Below are 20079 nucleotides of genomic sequence, written 5' to 3'. Positions count from 1 at the left end.
TTACAAGGAAGAGGGAGAAATATTGTTCTTCTTAACCTCTGAGGATAGGACAAGAAGCAATGGGCTTAAATTGCAGCAAGGGAGGTTTAGGTTGGACATTAGGAAAAACTTCCTAGCTGTCAGGGTGGTTAAGCACTGGAATAAATTGCCTAGAGAGGCTGTGGAATCTCCATCATTGGAGATTTTTAAGAGCAGGTTAGACAAACACCTGTCAGGAATGGTCTAGATAATAAGTAGTCCTGCCATGAGTGCAGAGGACTGGACTAAATGACCTCTCGAGGTCCCTTCCAGTCCTACAATTCTGTGATTCCTGTTGAAGCTAATGATGAAACACAGAGCATGTTTTCCACATGCCCGTCACAAAGCTGACCGACCCATCAATTAACTAGGTTCAGAGCTGAAGAACATGGCTGGCTGTCATAGAAGGATTCCTCTCTGTAAAAGCCAATCAAAAGGGCAATTTAGCCACCACAAGTCTGTCCATGTTAAAAATTTCAAAAATCATCCCCTTGCCCCTTTTGCAGGCAATTCATGGGCAGTGGGATTGGCACGGTCAAGCAGCACCAAGCCCCAAGCTGTTAAGAGTTGGACACCACAAGAGTTAACTAGAGACAGCTTTCAGAGTAGCAGCCGTGTTAGTCTGTATTTGCAAAAAGAAAAGGAGTACTTGTGGCACCTTAGAGACTATCAAATTTATTTAAGCATAAGCTTTCGTGAGCTACAGCTCACTTCATCGGAGACAGCTATGGCTTTTTATTTACAGGTTAAAAGAGGCAAAACCCCAGAATAGGAGGGAGCAGCCTGGTGCTGGAGACAGCTGAGACCAAACGAAGCAGGAGCTAGCTCGCTCTCTCTCTCTATCGCGCGGTTCTGCGGGCGATTACTCCAGAGCACCCAGCCATACCAAAATCAATAAACAATTTCAACGCTGCCCAGGGAACTTTGCCACACTTAATAAAAGTCTCCAGGCGCAGTTATGGCTTCATTTCACCTTAACGTCTTCTTTAACTGTCCCTTCTTTTCAAGATCAATTAGGGGCACGTGCAAAGAGAATAAAAAACAAAACACAAGGTCAAATCAAGCAGCTCAGCTCTCCCACTCCCCCAGCCACATACCTGAGGGAAACATGGAAATACGGGAACTCACAGATGACACACCAGGATGCCTTTTGCACATATGCCCATCCCAGCCTCTGGTCCTGGGCATTAGGGACAAGTCCAGCCTCACTTGGGAAGGCCAGAGTGCCAGTTAAATCAGAAGTGAACCTGCAAAAAAGCTCTTTACTTTTCATGCACATTTTGTGCTGGTGAAAGATTTCAGACTGCAAGCTTCCTGACACCACAGCCACCCACAGGCTTCAGCCCTGCCCTGGAGTTCAGACTCCATGGCCTATTCAGATCTTGGCCTTTCAAATGAGACTGCCAACAAGGAGGCCAGTCAGGAAACCCTGCAAAACTGACCTCCTCAGTGTACTGGAACACAAGAAAATAAACTCATGGGCTTGGTGCGTGGAATCATGTCTCCTGCTACTGTCTAGCCGCAGTGAGGACAACAACCAGCTATTTATTGACAGCAAAGGGACTTACTCATTTAGCTCAAGGGGCTGCGGCTTGTGCTTTGAGTGTTGAAGGTCCCAGGTTCTATTGTCCCTGGCAACGATGTGTCTGTGCACTGGAGGCCCTACTTTGTTAAAAGAGCAGCCACTTGTACTACTCCCAAAAAACCTACATTGAAGAAAATTATATAAGGCCAGAGTGGCAGTCTAAAGGGCAGAGGTCAGGACTGGAGTCTATCCATGGGGCAGCAGTGAGCTAGGGGAGCCACTGAGGCAGGGTCTTAGCCTGCATGTCGTTGGGATTACTTTGTGACTACACCCTTTGGTGACTTCTGAAACATCTCTAGTCTTCCTCAGCCAGGAGGACAGATCAGACAAACATGTGGCCTTTAAGAAGATGTAATAAAAAGATGGGGAGGAAGCTGGGGCAACTCCCATTAATATCAATTGTGGGAAAATAGCTACATTTCTCCCCTTCTCCATTGTGCAAATGTAGGTGCTAGTATTACTTTAAATGTTGTACATTCATTTTTTTAAACATTTTAGGTTTTCTTTATTGGTACTTTGTCTAGGACACTTGCATGGAGGGAATATTCTGCCCCTAACTGAAGCAGATGGCAGCCTCTATATGGAGGCATAGTCCATAAGGACTGCAGGTCCCAGAATGCAGTGCTCCATCTTGTTTTCAGGTGAGGCCACTCAGCTCAAGATGGGGCATTATATTCTGGGACCTGTAGTTTATATGGACTGGCTCAACTGTTACTGCTAGCCACCACCGCTGCATAAGTTAACAACAACACTATGGTTTGCAACATTTTAGATCAAAGTAAAGTAGACTCAACCTAGCTCTAAAGCCCGTGAAACAGGAACCACCATTAGGCCCTTAATGAAGGCAATACCAGCAGGTGCTGCTTTAGAGAGGAAAGAGCGGTCTCTTGGGACCCAAGAAACTTGCATCCTGAGGGTCGGGATTATTTATACAGCCCTGCATGGATACAAAAATTAGGATCTGTATCTGATCCACAGTAATTAAATTGTACCTAACCCATGATCCGCAATCCACCTTTTATACGTATCTGCATCCACACCCACACCCTCTAGAGCAGTGGTTCTCAACTGGGCATGCATGGCCCCCAGGGGGCCCTCAGGTCAGTTTCAAGGGATCCATGGGCCCCGTGGATTGGAAGCCCTGAGCCCCAGCAGCCCTTCCTACAGATCGGAAGCCAGGAGCCCCAAGCCTTGAAGGTCCCCGCCTCCCCCCCGCTGCTTTAGCCCTGTGCGGGGTGCCAGAGCTCAGGACTTCAGCCTTGTAGAGGCACTGGGTTTCAGCTCCATGAGGGGGTGCTGGGCTCTGGGCTCCAGCCCCCTGGGGGGCTTGGGGTTCCGGGCTTCAGCCCCACAGGAGGCATCGGGATTCAGGGCTCCAGGCTCCAGTGAGTGTCAAGGCTTGGGGCTTCAGCCCCGCAGGGGGCACTGGGGCTCCAGAGGTCCATCCCTGCGGAGAGTGCCAGGGCTTGGGGCTCCAGCCCCATGAGGGGCACCAGGACTCAGGGCTTCAGCCCCTCAAGCAGACCCTCTGAAGCCACAGCCTCCCAGCGTGCCATGGACCCCCAATTGAGAACCACGGCTCTAGAGCCCTGCGCAGATAAAAAAAATTGGATCCATCTACGATCCATGATCCGCAAAGATGGTAAACAATACAAACACATCCGTATCCACAGATGCAGATATCTGCGGACGTAAAGTAGGTATCTACAGATTTCCAGGGCTCTAGTTATTTTCACGGGAGTCCTGAATTAATCATGGGGCTGTGGGGTGTGTAGCTGTCCAAGTGCAGCGACAGGCATTCTGCTTTGCAGTGCCTTCTCTGCTATCTCCACTCACAGACCATCCCTAAATCACTGTGTCTTCTCCTTTCTTCTCACTGCCATAGGCCACCTTTGTACCCTCCCCACCATCTAGGGAGGGAGAGTGACTAGAGGGAAAGGCGTGGTGGAGAGACTGAGAGGATTTGACACTCTCTAAATGGCCTGGATGAGAGAGACGTTCCTGAATCTGACTCCTGTAGGGAATACCACACTGATCTGCCTCTGCCTGATAGTAGTGTCCCATGGAAGCACCATTCAAGTGAGTAACATGCCCGGACATACCCCAGGCTGCACTAGTGGAGCATGTTTCATTCAGTGTATGTCCTGTGTCTTGTAGGAACAGGATCTACATGCAGTGTACTCAGAATGATCCCCTGATGTTTCCATCAGTGGTTCTGGAACCTTTTAATTGTGGCTACTCCTAAATTAGGCCTTTTGCTATACAAACAGGAACGTGGTAACAGACCTTTGGTATTTCTATTCCCCTCACTTTGGTGCTGAACTGCTGCTGACATAGACACAGTATCCCACTCAGGGGAACCGTACATGTTACATGATACTTGTCGTTCTGGAAAGACAACGCATAAAAGAGTGGGTGCATCAAGAATGACGACTTTAAAAGATTCCTTCTTAGCCCCTTCTCTGCTCCCCACTTCACATCTGCTGACTTTACTGACACCAACACATTGTTACTCCCGTTGCCCCTGAACAAGTATGGCTGCGGGAGCTGGATTCAATTCTGCCCTGCACACAACTGAAAAAAAAATCAGCAGCCAACTTCCTATTACAGAGCCCTTATTCTCTGGGTTAACATAAAAGACAAAGAGCCCAGTTGGATTCTCAAGTCCCAGCGACCGTTTTCAGCATTGGCACCAGGAGAAACCATCTGATGCATAATTTGAGCACATTATACCCAGTTCTGTCCCAGAGGCTGAGGCGGAATACATATGGAACCCACTTTATTGGTTTTACAGGTCACTTCTGGGGGAAAATATCCCCCTATAAACAGCGTGTGTGTTGCCTAGGTGCATTGGAAGCGCAAAGCAGGAATCATGGGCTCGTTCACCTGCACATCCACCAACGTGATATATGCCATCATGTGCCAGCAGTGCCCCTCTGCCATGTATATTGGCCAAACCGGACAGTCTCTATGCAAAAGAATAAATGGACACAAATCAGACATGAAGAATTGTAACATTCAAAAACCAGTAGGAGAATACTTCAATCTCCCTGGACACTCAATAACAGACTTAAAAATGGCAATTCTTCAACAAAAAAACTTCAAAAACAGACTTCAATGAGAAACTGCAGAACTGGAATTAATTTGCAAACTGGACACCATCAAATTAGGCCTGAATAAAGACTGGGAGTGGATGGGTCACTACAAAAAGTAATTTTCCCTCTGCTGATACTCACACCTTCTTGTCAACTGTTGGAAATGGGCGATCTCCACCTTGATTGCATTGGCCTCGTTAGCACTGCAAAAGTAATCAACTGTTGAGAATAGGCCACTTCTGCCTTAATTGAATTGGCCTTGTTAGCACTGACGCCCCATTGGGTAAGGCAATGCCCAAATAAATTTGTTAGTCTCTAAGGTGCTACAAGGACTCCTCGTTGTTTTGACAAAGCAGGAAGGCAGTGAGATGCTTAAGGCCAGTACAATGCCCAACACCCTTCCACTGTTACCAGCAAAACGTCTGTCTAGCAGAGCCATGGATTTTACAAGTGCATCAAAACTGTTATCCAGGTCTCCCCCTGCTGCCCCCAAGCAGGAGCTGAGAAAGAGCACACTGAGAAGATGATTCAGGAGCAGGACAAACTGCTGCTGTCCTGTGTCAACTGCTCATTGCCCTCAGCAGAAAAAGGGCAGGCAGGACATCACCAATGTGGTCTGGCTTTTAAGAAGGAAACCCATATAGGCTGAAGCTACAATGAATTCACCATATACCTAAATCATGCCATATTTTCCTTCCTAACATCTCCATGATCTGGCCTTTTCTCTGCATCCAGATTGTCAAAACTCTCACCCAGGCCTTCTTCATCTTGCATATCAATTTGCATAGCCAATACCCTGTCCTCCTTCAGATCTCTTCCTAAGACCCACCTCTATCAAGGTGTCTAATGATAGTGGCTAGATGAGTGGCCTGTTAGCAATTTATATTCTCTCTTTTTCAGTCATTATTAAACACAACAATAAAAATTAAGTTCAGGCTTTGTAATCTATGCAACCACATGTTCCTATCGCTCTCATCCAAGTTTTTCCCACCTCCATCCCTTGTGTTCTCCACCCACGTCATGTCTTGTTCCTAGGTAGATTCTAAATTTCTTGGGGTTGAGACGGTCTCTTATTTTATGTCTGCACAGCTCCCAGCACAATGAAATTCCAATCGTGTCCAGGGCCTCTGGGGGTTAGTGTCATACAAATAGAGGTAGGGCCTATGATGAGGCCATAGCGGCTTCTACTCACACAGCCCTTGCTGTCTCGGGCATTGAAGGTGAACACTACTGTAGCTACCATCGCCTGGAATCAAAGCAAGTTTCCATGCAAACTCACACTGTGGCAGTTCTAACATGCATCAGATGGACTGAAGCATTTCGGTACAGGTTATGCAAACCTGCATCCAGTTATATCCTCATAACTGAAGCCCCGCAGGGAACTCTGAAATCACCAATATATTAAAGAACACATCAGAAACTAATAGGGTGTTAAATATTTCCAATTGAGAAGAGCCTGCACGCCTGGAAGGAGAAAGCTCCAGCAGATTATATGCTGTAGCGCAGGCCTTCAGCAAGAGCAATAATTTTCTCACCTGCAATATTTTAGAGACTGATCAAGACTGGAGAAAATCTAGCTTCATTATTTAAACATGAAATATTTTAGCTATGCCTTGCGCTGGGGAATCGGTCTTCTCTTCTTTCATATTTAATCCTGTGGTGGTGCCTGCACTAGCAGAGGGAGCCAAGCAGGGTCCAAGAAATGCTACTTTATTGTAGAACACGACAACCACCACCAAAACAGGAATAAAACACCCTTCATCCACCTTTTGATTTTTATTCTGGGATGGGGAGGGATGGGAATGGGGGCCAAATAATGGAAGTCCTGAATATAGATTCATAGACTTTAAGGCCAGACACTTAGGCCAGATCTTTGCAGAGCAGTAGGTAAATATCTCCTGGGCAAAGCCTGGATAGATGTAAACCCAGAAAAGGCAGCTCAAACACATCACATGTACTGCTAAAGAGAACACCTGAATAGAGTGGTTGAGGAGGTAGCACTTGGCATGATCAAGACCCCATAAGCTAACCACTTACTCTTTGGGGTTGGGGAGAAGCTCCTCCTCCATAGACATGTTGGTGCATATTTATCCATACACAGAGTTTACACCTTCCTTGGAACTATCTGGTCTTAATCATAGAATATCAGGTTGGAAGGGACCTCAGAAGGTCATCTAGTTCAACCCCCTCCTCAAAGCAGGACCAATCCCCAGTTTTTGCCCCGATCCCTAAATGGCCCCTTCAAGGATTGAACTCACAACCCTGGGTTTACCAGACCAATGCTCAAACCACTGAGCTATCCCTCCCCTCCTGTTAGAAACAGGACACCGTCACAGTCGGCAACAGACCTGGTTTTCTGCAATCTATCCATGGTCTTAGGGACTGAAAAAACATAGCTCTCATAATTTTTCAGGGATTTTTCTTTGTGATCTATGCACCCCTGTATTCACACCCTACCTACTACTGCAATGATTTCTGTACAAAATATACCTTGTGAGGTATCATTTGAAAACAAACACCACACTGGTCAATAATATCATTGTAAAATATATGTTACGATTCTGTATGGGAAATTATGGATACTCACTGATATTATGCTTTAAAGTCTGTGACTAAAAGGGGAGTTGATGTCATGTCAGCGGAGTTGATATATAGGTTTTTGCCGGACAAAGGAAAGAGACCAACAACTCAGCCTGGGAGTAGCAAATTCAACGGGCTATTCATTTGTATGGGAAGTTGCAGCAGGAAGAGATAATTTACATAGTAGTAACCCCCAGCAAGGGAGGAATAACCATGGAGCCTTATCCTCCAGACAAATGAGCTTTATCTGGGAGAACCCTTCAAAAGAATACATTTCAAAAGTTCACTGAATTATAAAGAGAGGGGAGCAAACACCTAAGTGATCCTTCACCTTAAGGAGACTGTGATGGGGCAGCTGCCCCTCACTGGCAGAAAAGGGGTTAAAAGTAGTCCTAGGGAGGCTGCAGCAGAGGCAGCCAATTAGAAAGGGGCTGAGAAGAGTAGCCAGTCATGGCCTGGCAGGCTCATATAAGAAGGGCTGCAGGGCAGCGCAGAGTTAGGTAGCTGACTGGAGCTTGAGAGGAGAAGATCAGACTCCTAACAGGGGGAAGAAGCTCCTGCACCTGGGACAATTCAGTGCTGCAAGCATGGACCGGGGAGCTAGAGAGAGCTCCTGGCGGGCTGCTAGGGCCTGAGGTAAGGGAGAAAAGGGTGCTAGTGCTGCATGGGAAGTGGCCCTGTGACAATGGACTGCAGTTGCCACTGGGGGAAGTGGCTGGATGGAGATTGCAGGTCCCCCAGAAGGGGAGAACACAGAGTGTGGCACAACTGGAGGGCAGTGTCATGAAGAGGATGCCGCGGTCCTGGGAGTGATGTGGATCCAGGAGCAGAGGTGACGGTGGGTGAGACAACACCAGATGAGGGTGTGGAGTTAATTCCCAAGACAGCCAGTAGGAGGCACGGCAGTGGTGAGTCCCACCCCATCACAGAGAAAGAAATCAAGTGATTTAATTTCTGTGATGGGTCCTGGCCAGTAAAAGGTTGGAAAGATGACGGGGGGTGAAAAAAAACACCTTGACCAAAGACTATCTTGCTAGATTAAGTTTTAGACTTTTAGATGCGCGTTTTCACTTTTATTTGCTTGTAACTGTTTCTACCTTAATCTCTTTCACTTAGTATCACTTAATCCATGCACCTTTGTTAAACTGGTTTTACTTTTACTATAAATCAATTCAGTGCTGGATTTGAAGGGAAGGATGTATGACCCCAGTTAAATTAATTAGCTTTGATGTACTGACTCTATCAGAGTAGCAAATTTACTATCTTCTGTGAATGCACAATGGTAAGGGCTATACATTGCACAGAAACACCTGTGAGGAGCTTGGGGGCTGGAATTCACTGGTCACCACCATCTAGTGAAGGTCTGGGCTAGGATTGCCTTGAGGAGTTTGCCAGTGAGGAAAAGAGGCTGGTGTGCCAGGGAGCTGACACCATCCTGTCACCAGCCAAACTCACCCTACCTGAGACAGAGAGGTAATAGTGGCTCACAGCTCTGGGTATCCCCAGCAGCATGTTACATGTAACAAGTCTTGTTACATGTAAGTGCAAACCAGCCAGTTATGTAGGCACGGGTACATGTAGATCAGAGGTGGGCAAACTACGGCCCATGGGACCGTGCTGCCCGGCCCCTGAGCTCCTGGCCAGAGAGCCTCGCCCCCGGACCCTCCCCTGCTGTTCCGCTTCCTATGCTGCCATGCAGGCAGCGGGGCTGCGAGCTCCTGCCGCTCTGAGAGGCATGGTAAGGGGGTGGTGGCGGTGGGCACGGCGGTGGGGGGTTGGGTAGGAGATCCCAGGGGGCTGACAGGGGGCAGCTAGGGGTGGGGTGTCCCAGGAGGGCGCAGTCAGGGACAGGGAGTGGGGGTGGTTGGATGGGGCAGAGGTTCTGGGGTGGTCAGGGAACAGTGGGGGTTGGACAGGGCATGGGAGTCCCGGGGGGCCTGTCGGGGGTGGGGGTGTAGATAGGTTGGGGCAGTCAGGGTACAGGGAGCAGGGGGGAGTTGGATAGGGGGTGGGATCCCAGGGGGGCGGTTTAAGGCAGGGGGTCCCAGGAGGGGTGAATAAGGAGCAAGGGCCAGGCTGTTTGGGGGGCACAGCCCTCCCTACCCGGCCCTCCGTACAGTTTCACACCCCGATGTGGCCCTCTGGCCAAAAAGTTTGCCCACCCCTGATGTAGATGCTTTGATGCCTGAAATAAATTGTAATCATTGGCCAAGCACTTGGGAAACACCCTTAGGACTACAGAAAGGCAGAAGGGAAAGACTTCACATTGGTAGTGTCTTGCCTACACAGAAGTGAAGCTACTTTCAGTGAGCTGATCTGAAGGAGACGTAAAAATACATGACAGACCCAAGTCAGTCTTGAGTGGAAAGGTAGGGATAATAGAAGCCGGTGATCAGCTGGTTGAATTTGAACCTCCTGATGCAAACGTTCAACATCGACTCGTAACGGGACTAAATCAGTCTGTCATTTCTCAAATGAGCAAGTGCCTGGAGTGGAAGCACTTCCCTTTGTATTGCTAGGGCACTTTGATAACTCCCATCTTCAACAGAGAATCCACTTCTGCAGCAAGAGGGATCCCTGAGAAGGAATGGGAATGGAGTACTGGGAGGAGGCAGAGAGTGGAACTTGACTTTGTATCCAAACAAAATTATTTTCAGCACCCAACAATCTGTTGTAATTCCACTCTATGCCACAAGGGAATGGACCAAACTCTCTCTGAAAGGGAAGCAAGGAGGACAAGGTAAGAGGAAATAGACTGGATCTAAACTTCAAAGTGACATGTCACATCTGCTGGGCAGATGAAAATAGTGGAAGAAGTGTTTTTCTTTACCCTGGTTCCTCTGCTGTTGGCAAGGCTAGGTTTTCTGGAGAGGAGGATAGAGAGAACTAGATGAAGAGTCTGGAACCCAAAGAAAGATGAAGCTGAGCTCTTCTTCCTCTGGCTAGGTTGAGACAACCCTAGAGACTTGACAGAGTAATGTATCTGATTTTTTTCAACTTTCAAGGATCTCATCAGCTTTAGTACTTAGAATCATAGAACTGGAACAACGGACCTTGAGAGGTCATCTAGTCCAGTCCCCTGCACTTAACACAATCCTCCTAGCCAAGTGGAAGCTCTTCCAACTGACCTTTTGCTTCAGCTAAGAAAATGGAATTTTTAAGCCTGGAATGTCTGCAAAGAGCAATCTCTCATGCTACTGTCTTCGCAGAGGTACTTGAAGCATCATAAAATGCAGAGAAAGCATTAGCTGGTAGTCATGCAGTCCTCTATGGCAAAGTCCTTTGCTACTTTCTTCAGCTCCTCAGAGGTAGTCTAACAGTAGCATCTGATCCAATAATTGGAATTGCTGTTGCACAAAGATGTGATAACTGGTGATATGGTTCCCCAAGGTACCAGCAGAACAGAACTTCGTAAGAACTCAATCTTAACTGTCTCTTTCTCAGATGGAAAGATACAGCCAGGCCTTTTAATTAGCCCAGTTCTTGGGCCTTTTAATTAGCCCAGAACCTACCAAAAGATCCAGGATGCCAATCTAGACAATCTCCAGAAGAGAGTACAAGGCAGGAGAATGAACCTTCCTCTCCAGTTCTGGAGAAACACCTCCCTCAATCCTTGTACAGAAGCGTGGGCACTCTCGGGCAACCAGACCTGTACCAGTGCTGAGGGACTAATACACCTTCTAAAGAGAACAATCCTCCTGGAGTCCTTAGAATCAGTGGCACAAGAAAGATGGAGATGCTTTTGGACCTGACCTGGTGGGATCCGTGCCTTTGATATGCCTGGACATCCCCTGGATGTGTGGGGGTTCTGTTTCTCCTGTTGCGGTGCAGGGTTCAGGGTTTTTTCCCCTTGTGTTTAACGGTGGACAAAAGCAGAACCAATGCCTCCAGAAAAGGCCAGCTTAACAAGGGAGATGGAATCACAACCAGCCCAGCAGCAACAGTGTCCTCTTTAGATGAGGCTTATTTGGTACTGAGGAAGCTCCCAGTACCAAGAGCATCCCACCATCACCTGTTTCCTGCTTGAGAGCAACAACTGATGAAGGTCTCGGCACCAAAGACAACTTGCCACCAATAGATTCATGCTCTGGAACTTTTTCTCAGGAGTAGGAAAGCCTCTGAAGCCTAGCAGGCTTGGCCTCACCAGCAGAAGATGGCCCTGGCACTGAGAGCTTCCAGTTCCCCAGTTTAGGGGACTTTGAAGTCAAAGGGAATTTTACTTTGTCCCTTCAAGGTAACAGACCCTGATCCAAACATAAATCCAAGGGTGTGGGCCTTAAAGCTTCAGTCAGAGGAAGGTCTAGAGCCACCCGTGCCTGTCCTTACAGACCCTTTGGTCATTCTATTATAGTTCCTTATAAGCTGCATATCTTCAGGAGAGATACAAATGAGAAGATGAGAGTGACCATGTGGACCAGTCCAGGGAGGGCTTTTCATCTATAGAGCGTGCTTGGAGCTGTGGGGGAGGGCAGGGGAAAGAAGCACAGAGATGTTTCTTGGAGAAAGGGGCAGATGGTGTTGCTGAGGCTGGCATCACTGGCAGATTGGACATGTGGGGTGGAGATAAGACATGAAAAGTGTGGGGGAAAGGTGCCCTGTGCTTATCCTAACGTGCTAGCCAACCTTTCAGAAACAAAGGGAGCAAGCTTATTGTTCTTTACTCACCCTCCTCTAACAAATTGAGAGCTCAGAAAAAGTTCTCCAAGTAACAGTTCCCCTGCAAACAAACTTCCAGCCACCCTCTTGCAAGAGAAAATCTGCTGCAAAAAGCAGTCACTTTGCCAAGCAACAGCACAGTGTAGAAAAAATTCCCACAAGCAGCTTTGTTGCGACTGAAGCAGCAACCTTGACCAGTCACTTCAGAGCCCAGTTACATCCATAATGATACTGTCTCCATCTTTCCCTTCTCCCCAGCATGAAAGATGAGTGGCTGTGTGGAACGAGTCCCCGAGCTGTGATGGGAATCGGTCTCGCTTGGCTGCAAAAAATATATATATCCCGGTATGGCTGTGATGAATCCTTTCATTATTCATCTGCAATCGCCCTGCTGCTGCTTCTGCTCCCCCCACCCCCTCATTTTTTAAATAAATAAAAATGAAAACAGATTAATGACAAATGCTGACCATGATTACTTTTAAACAGTCAGGCCTGACTGTGAAAGACGGGAGAGCATGAAAGGGGTGGACACAGTGAGAGAGGGGAAGACTGAGAAAGTCCAAGCAGCAGATGGAGAGAGATAAAGAGGCTTACCCCCTCTTGGGCTAGCAGAGTGATCACTGGAGCAGGAAGATTTTGATGTGACAGGGCTCAGTTTGTTGCATCCAGTCAGCTCAGGGCTGGGGGAGAGAGTGCTGATCCAAAACATTTGGGACAATTAGCAGCCCTCACATGTGTGGCTGATTTCCATGGAGGAGAAGTTCAGAGATCTCAGTGAACGAGGAGGAATGGCCACAGGATAAGGGGCATGGGAGGAAATGGCAACACAAACTCCTAGGTTGCCTACCCCTGCTCTATACTTTCCTATGGCACACGTGCCAAAGGCAGCACGTGAGCTGATTTTCAGTGGCACTCACACACCCCGGGTCCTGGCCACTGGTCCGGGGACCTCTGCATTTTAATTTAATTTTAAATGAATTAAACATTTAAAAAACCTTATTTACTTTACATAGAACAATAGTTTAGTTATATATTATGGACTTATAGAAAGAGACTTTCTAAAAACGTTAAAATGTATTACTGGCACGCGAAACCTTAAATTAGAGTGAACAAATTAAGACTCGGTACACCACTTCTGAAAGGTTGCCAACCCCTGGTATAGAGGCTGGCATTCATATTTATTCTCGGTTGGGGGCTGTCCAGTGTTATCTGATTGACCCTCGGACCCCAGTGCAGCTCGCAGTGATGAACCTGACTCTCAGAGAATCTTTTCTCTCAGACTAGGAGAGAAAGGCCCCAATCCTTTCAGCATAGCAAAAGCCACACACAGTGGAGGCTTGGTGCATACTAGTGAAGTCTGCAGATAGTTTGTGACCTATCGGGCCATGGGCTGCATTGGTGAGTCAGTGCATCTGGAAGGAGGAGAACCTGGCCTTGTGACACCCGCTCCCTATCAGTTCCACTAATCAGAGAAATATGACAAGCCGTTTACTCACACGGCTCTCCAAGAAGCGTCATTGATTATTCCCAGGTAATGCCTCCCCTGTTGATGAAAGGAAGGGGTGGGAGGGAAGGGGCTGGAGATGGTATCCAGGCCCCAACAGGCAAAATCAACTCACTTCAGTGTTACATCTCATCTAATAACACCTTCTCCCCCTGGCTCCAAGCAGACAAGTCACCACCTGACTCACATAGGGCTCCAGATACAGAGGCCTTGCTCAGCGTGTGCCACTCATTTGGTTCCCAAACTGAATCCCGTCTTTGCAGGTAGTCAAATCATTTCCTGAACCTGTTTTGATGGCTGAACATCTGCTCTCAGAAAGGGCAGAACTTGGCCAACTCTGACTGCAGCCCGCTCTTGTGGCACCCTAAGGGCAGGAGCCAGAAGTGGCATGGACTGCAGCAGTCATCATGGCATCACCATAACAGCAAACCTGTACATAATTCTTTATACTTTCAGAACACTGTACTATCATTAACTAATGGACAGACTCTATTCTCCCCCAGCTTGCACGTGGGACTCCTTGGTGAGAGGGGAGTGCGTACAGGCTCCTCACACAATTATACAGACACTACCTCCCTCTTGTCCATCACAACTGACAACTCCACTGGCTGGCAACCCTGATGTTATTTTGAACTCCTTTCGCCTCTCCTCCTCCTATCTCCTCTTCCTTCACCAACTGTCTAAGCTCTGTTCTCACTTCTCCCCATTTCTATCCCCTTCCACTCCAGCTCTCAAATCAGTCTCAGTCAGCTCATCTACCACAGTCCCCTCTTCTGGCTTCTGTGCTCCCCACCTCACTGCCCACTAGATTTACACAAGGGTAACTACATAGACTTCAGATTCACAGTGGTTAAGATAAGAATCAGACCCACAGTGGGTAGCATGGTTGAAAAACAATTAATCTGACTCCACTGCCATGGGCCTTCTACCATCATCATTTGCACCTGTGCTGAGTGAGTGCAAAATGCTACCCAATCAGAAGGGTGGTATCTTATACCCTCTTAGCACAGGTATAAATGATGACATGAGACAGGAGAGAATCGGACCCAATGTGCTGTAGAGGACAGCTGGGGGACACTGGACATCTGCTCTACATCCAGATGCTAGATGTAAAAGTCTAAATATTTTGATATTTCATCTTTGAATTGAATTGTCAGTTTTCATCAGAAAATTTAAGTTGCTCTGTAAAATGATCCTTCACACCTCTGTCTGACATGACTCATGTAAAATCTCTAGAGACTGTTTATCTTTAAAAACCTATTTATCAGTTCTTAAGATAGGCCCAGTGCTGAGGAGAGAAGGGGGAGCGGGGGAATGGGAAGCTAACAAGACACTTAGATGATTTTTCGTAACACTTTTCCACTTCTTTTTGATGTGCTCAGTCATGTGTTTTGCTATGGTTTCCTCGTTGCTCTCTGATCCCTCAGACACTGTCCCCAAAATATTCATGCAGATTCTTGTTTCGCCTGTTTGCTAAATTTGGTGCCTGTAGGCAGTCTATTATTTGTTAAATATCAATTGAGTTTTTCTGTACTGTACAAAAAACAGATTAAATCACAGTCACTGTTTTACAGCTTGCTCTGTGAAGGAAGAGAGTCAGGGGATGACAACGAGCATTGGCATGGACCAGGAGAATGCATTAACTGGCACAGCCTCTGGTGTGTGGCTTAAAAATATATATATATATTTTTAAAAAATATGTATCTGTGCTCTCAGGAGTGGTCTTAAACTCACCTACTTCTCCTCTCCTGTGGTTCAGGAGCAGCCAATCTGTTTAAACAGCAGATTCTCTCGGACATTGTGCATTTGGGCTGCTCCTCAACTTTCAATTCTTCAGAAATTTAGGGAAATGTAGTTGTTGTTTCCAAGGAACATGTACATTTTTAGGAAGCCAAAATTCCCTGTAAAGAAATCCCAACATGTAGAAATGCATGCATACAGAAAAAAACAAAACAAAAAAAAAACCCCAACCAACAACAAAACCCTACATTAAAAGAATGTTATAGTTGCAAAGACAAGCACTCAAAAGTTAAGAAATGCCAGACCTACAGTTAAACTGTAAAATTAGCAACCTTAATTCAGGCCTCTTGTGCGTGTATCGTGATACAGGTTTTAAGTCAGATCACATACTATTTTGCCACAAAACTCCTTCCTTATTCAGTGTATGGAATGGACCACATCTGAGATGAACCAGGGTTGTGTAGTGAAGGAGGCTATTGTCTATAGAACCCCTGTCTCATTTGTTGCACAAGTTGGAAGGTGTGTTGTGAATGACAGGACTGCAGGACGAAAAAGTTTGGTCTTATGGTTAAGGCACTTGAATGCTCACCTGGACATTGGAGTCTCTCTCTGCCTGTGCCACAGAGTTCCTACCTGATGCTGGGCAAGTCACTTAAACCAAAATTTTGATAGGTGGCCACTGGATGTTCCTCATTTTCTTGGTACCCAACTTGAGATGCTGGGGTCCTATTTGCAGAAGTGCTGAGCACTCACAGCTGCAACTGAAGGCAAAGGGAGCTGTGCTTTGACCATATAAAGGGTTATAAAAATGCAAAATACTCTGAAAAAAAATCAGACATTACATGTCTCAAGTTGGGCCCCCCCAAATTAGTAGACATTTAATAATTTTGGCTTTAATCTTTGTGCCTCATCTGTAAAATGGAGATAACAATAGCTTCTTAACTCTCAGGGATTTTGTGAAGATAAATTCATTAATGTTTAGAATATCTGAGTCCTTCACAATGATGAGTGCCATAGGAAATTAATAATACTTTATTCAGAGTAAGATTTGAATGGTGTGCTGTAAATAAGGCATAGGACTGGACACTGATTAATGAGGATGACAAGAAATATTGAATAGCTGGTCGTTCAGTGAGCACCATCCACCCTCCGTTCTGAACAAAGCAGATGTCCTATGGAAAAAATATGATGTGATTAAATTAAAAGCTGTATCATAATGCACACACAAAGGGACTAAATTAAAGCAACATGGGCAACATTAATGTGCCATTTCCCAACTTTCAGTGTTTTGAATTTGTAGCCTTAATACTCTTTTAATGTAATCTCTTAAGTGTTTTTAAAAAGGAAACTGAAAAGGCAGAAATCCCTTCATGTGGAACCATACTGACCTCTGCATGGGTCATCTGCAATGTTGGAAACCTTTCAGTCTACCATTTGAGTCAATGGTTATCCTCTGTAAGGAACAGCTGCTACAAGGAGATGAGAGGCACGATTTGCCATAGGTTGCTAGACAGCAGAGGAATGTTAGGATTCAAGAATCACAGAAATGTAGCGCTGACAGGGAACTCTGGGTTCTATTCCAGGTTCTGAAGGCAAGTGTTCCCTAACAATTATAGACCCTGTCAGGGTTCCTTCCCCACTCTGAACTCTAGGGTACAGATGTGGGGACCCGCATGAAAGACTCCCTAAGCTTATTCTTACCAGCTTAGGTTAAAAACTTCCCCAAGGTACAAAACTTTGCCTTGTCCTTGAACAGTATGCTGCCACCACCAAGCGTTTTAAACAAAGAACAGGGAAAGAGACCACTTGGAGACGTCAAAATATCCCCTCCCCTTTCCCGGGGAGGCTTGAGAATAATATCCTAACCAATTTGTTACAAAATCATCAAAGACCCAAACCCCTGGATCTTGGAACAATGGAAAAATCAGTCAGTTCTTAGGAGGATTTTATTTAAAAAAAAAAAAAAAAAAAGGTAAAAATCATCTCTGTAAAATCAGGATGGAATATACTTTACAGGGTATTCAGATTCAAAACACAGAGGATCCCCCTCTGCGCAAAACCTTAAAGTTACAGAAAATAGGAATAAACCTCCCTCTTAACACAGGGAAAATTCACATAAAACAAAAAAATAAACTAATCCACCTTGCCTGGCTTACCTATACTGGTTGCAATATTGGAGACTTGGATTAAGATGAATTGGAGAAGATGGATTTCTGTCTGACCTCTCTCAGTCCCAAGAGAGATCAACCATGTAAACAAAGAGCACAAACACAACCCTTCCAGCCCCCCAACATTTGAAAGTATCTTGTCTCCTTACTGGTCCTTTGGGTCAGAGGCCAGCCAGGTTAGCTGAGCTTCTTAACCCTTTACAGGTAACAGGATGTTGCCTCTGGTCAGGAGGGATTTTATAGCACTGTATATAGAAGGTGATTACCCTTCCCTTTATATTTATGACAGACCCTTTTGCCCCTATACCCCCCAGCCTGCCCCATTCCCCCTCTGATCCCTACTCTGCATTAGAGTCAAGCCATTTTCACTCTCTCCTCAGGTCTGGTGTCTGGCACCACAGTGACACTTGCCAGCTAGGAGGAGTAACTGAAGGGAAAGATCCACTCAGTCCCAGCCACTCTTCTCTACAGCAGTGGTTCTCAGCCAGGGGTACATGTACCCCTGCAGGTAAGCAGAGGTCTTCTAGGGGGTACATCAACTCATCTTGATATTTGCGTAGTTTTACAACAAGTTACATAAAAAGCACTAGCAAAGTCAGTACAAACTCAAATTTCATACATGTTTATACTATTCTATGTACTATACACATCAGTACAATATTTATATTCCAATTGACTTATTTTATAATTATATGGTAAAAATGAGAGTCAGCAATCTTTCAGCAATAGTGTGCTGACACTTTTGTATTTTTATGTCTTATTTTGTAAGCAAGTAGTTTTTAAGTGAGGTGAAACTTAGGGTACGCAAGACAAATCAGACTCCTGAATGGGGTACAGTAGCCTGGAAAGGTTGAGAGCCACTGCTGTAGAGCATGTTTCAATCCAGATGAAATCTTCAGATAATTTAGCTGCCAGCCTCTAACAAATCTCTCCTAAACATGTGCATGCTGCATTTCAGAAGCCAAATGTGTGAATTTTTACATGGGCAGAAAAGGGTATTTGCCTGACGCTAAGGTAATCTTCCTGCTAAATTTCAAGTCCCTGCTCCAAACCATGGAGGTGCTAATGCATCGCACTGAGACAATTGTAAAAAATGACTCAACCATTTTTGCTGAAACTTTCCAGAAAATATCAGTCTGAGACAGGCATCTGGCATGGAAAATTTTAGCCTGAACAGTAAAAGTTTGGCAAAATTTTAAGCAATGAAGGCAGGGTGTTATAATGGAAAGTGTCAGGCAACCTAAACTAAAGATGTCACTGCCAGCTCCACCTAGAACATCTTAATCCTGCACTGGCAGGGAAATGGACTTGGTATACTAACAGGTCTTTTTTGCTATGGTTCTGTGCTTCCTTTGGGTCACCGCATTGGTCTCACTCCCAGGAAGTTCACCATGTAGTTCTTGGTATTGAAGACACTTAATTCCTAGATTTGGTCAGATGGGGGCAAAGGGGGACTTTTTAAATTTTCCCACAGGAAGTGATGCAGGTCCCATTAGCTGAGAAACATATGGTAAAATTGGCCTCAAGAAAACCCTAGGGAATTGTAGGGGACACATGCATAGTCCCCAGGTAAGAAGGAACTAGATGACTCCTGCCTTAATGGGGCTTTCCCATCTGTAACTTTATTTTAAAACATCCAAATGTTTGTGTTTTGCACATTCCAAATGCTTTTTCCTAAAGAGATCTACCCTTGTTCTTGCCTTGAGAAATAGCACTTTTACATCCAACACTGTCAACTCGCTGACTGCCATTTATGGCATTTAGAAACCTTCATATTGCTTATCACTAGAGAGTCATTGTCAACAATTTGCCTCTAGTGTGAAATTGCTAGACCCTGGTGTGGAGTATCCTCACACTACTCTGGATTTGACATACCCATTTGTTTACATGGGGAGTGTTGAGTCCTTGAGTTGGTATTGGGTCAATTTGCATGCATGTTTTTAGTTGTGCACACAAGCCTAGAGGCAATAGGTACATTTTATAATTAAAATAAATAATTTATAAGAGATGTTGATAAATGTCAAAGAATAAATGAAAGCCACTATTTTTGTGGGCCACACAAAAATGTGTGGACATCTCTACTGCTGGCTCTGCCACAAACTATTCAGACAGTATTCTAAGAGCAGTTCCCAACCTAGCTGACATCCTTGATGCTTCTGGTTTAAAACCAATGAAGTAAATAAAAGTGGATCACAATAAGCAACTTCTGTATTTAAAGAAAACCATCATTTATCAGATGAGACACTTCACTGACAAAGTTTAGAAACAGAAGTGCACATGGGGGTGGAAGTGGAACACACTATCACTTATTTTGCTAAGTTTGACAGTATACTTTTATTGTCACAACATTGACAATATTTGTTAAGTCAAAGCAATAAATTCCTAAATCGAGACTAACTAAAGAGTTAGCTCCCTCTTTTTGTTGGCAAAGAAAAGAGAATGTCCAACATTCATCCCAAGCCACACACTGCAAATGAACTGAGAAATTCTTAATTGACAAGGACTCTGAGAAAGAGGATAAATAGAAATAGAAAAGTACCCTGCAGGAATGCTGCAATCTCAGCAAGCCCCATTCTGACCAATGGGTTCCATCAGCACCACTTCACTGTCACACCCACGCTGTGCCTCTGCGGCTCATCCTGTTTACAGAATGTGCAGTTTGCAGATAGAAACAAAAATATCAAGAGCCTTTTGAAACTATTCAGTTTCAGAAAGAACGCTTCAAATACTATC

General features: G+C 45.5%; 1 protein-coding gene across 1 annotated transcript in view; it reads right to left on the bottom strand.

Moving 5' to 3' along the window:
• Nucleotides 1–4365: 4365 nt before the first annotated feature.
• Nucleotides 4366–20079, bottom strand: part of GPATCH2L (G-patch domain containing 2 like) — a 61918-nt gene continuing 46204 nt past the window's right edge. Inside the window, exons 11-12 of the transcript XR_005225564.2 lie at nucleotides 15173–15339; nucleotides 4366–4571 (exon numbers count right to left, since the gene is read on the bottom strand). The gene's annotated coding sequence lies outside the window, so the exon portion shown is untranslated. The remainder of the gene's footprint in view (nucleotides 4572–15172; nucleotides 15340–20079) is intronic.

This window comes from Chelonia mydas, chromosome 6 (assembly GCF_015237465.2).
Source record: "Chelonia mydas isolate rCheMyd1 chromosome 6, rCheMyd1.pri.v2, whole genome shotgun sequence".
Classification (NCBI taxonomy): Eukaryota; Metazoa; Chordata; order Testudines; family Cheloniidae; genus Chelonia; species Chelonia mydas.
This window is presented reverse-complemented; position numbering and strand designations above follow the sequence as displayed.